Raw genomic sequence first — 651 nt, forward strand, 5'->3', positions numbered from 1 at the left:
ACAATTCCAGCAACCTGTCCTCCAAGGGGCATTGCTTGCTTTCCTTGGTTCCACTCTCTCTTCCCCCAACTCTTTTACTAGTTTTTCTTTGAATATTTACTGTCATTCTCTCACTCACTTGCTCCCACTGTTTCTGTCTCATGACAACTCTTTATGGATTTCCAAAGATGAGATTGACTGTTTTTCTCTCAAGGAGCATACTGGTGGTTTTGAACTGCTGACCTTTCGGTTAGTAGCCCACAGAGTTACACCTTAAACCAGTCAGGCTCTTTGGAGTATTTGCTTATGAATGAATTTTTTTTCATTTATACCCTTCTATCAGGTTTTGCTTTCTGGAAGTCCCATTGAAGAAAGACATCATTCAAGGCCATATTTTTTGGTAGAATTTTTCCCCCCCCCCATTGATTCTTTTTATTTTTTACTCTGTTTGTTTTTTAATAATGAGTTCTTCCCCCCCCCTTTAAACCATATCATACATTTTCCATACTGATACCGCATGATCCATTATAATATAGGCGGGGGATCCACTAATGGTGGGGTGTGCCATACCTACTGTGGCCTCAGCCAGACAGTTCAACCTGCAGCTCTTTGTTCCTGCCCACCTCTGCGGAGTGCCTCCCCTTTTCCTGTTGTTGTTATGTGCCGTCAAGT

The 651-nt window shown here is 42.2% G+C and overlaps 1 pseudogene; it reads right to left on the reverse strand.

Annotated features, from left to right (window-relative positions):
• Nucleotides 1–560: 560 nt before the first annotated feature.
• Nucleotides 561–651, reverse strand: part of LOC102877608 — a 1,303-nt pseudogene continuing 1,212 nt past the window's right edge.

The sequence above is a fragment of the Elephantulus edwardii genome, unplaced genomic scaffold (genome assembly GCF_000299155.1).
Source record: "Elephantulus edwardii isolate Elephantulus edwardi_28Jun2011 unplaced genomic scaffold, EleEdw1.0 scaffold00027, whole genome shotgun sequence".
NCBI lineage: Eukaryota > Metazoa > Chordata > Mammalia > Macroscelidea > Macroscelididae > Elephantulus > Elephantulus edwardii.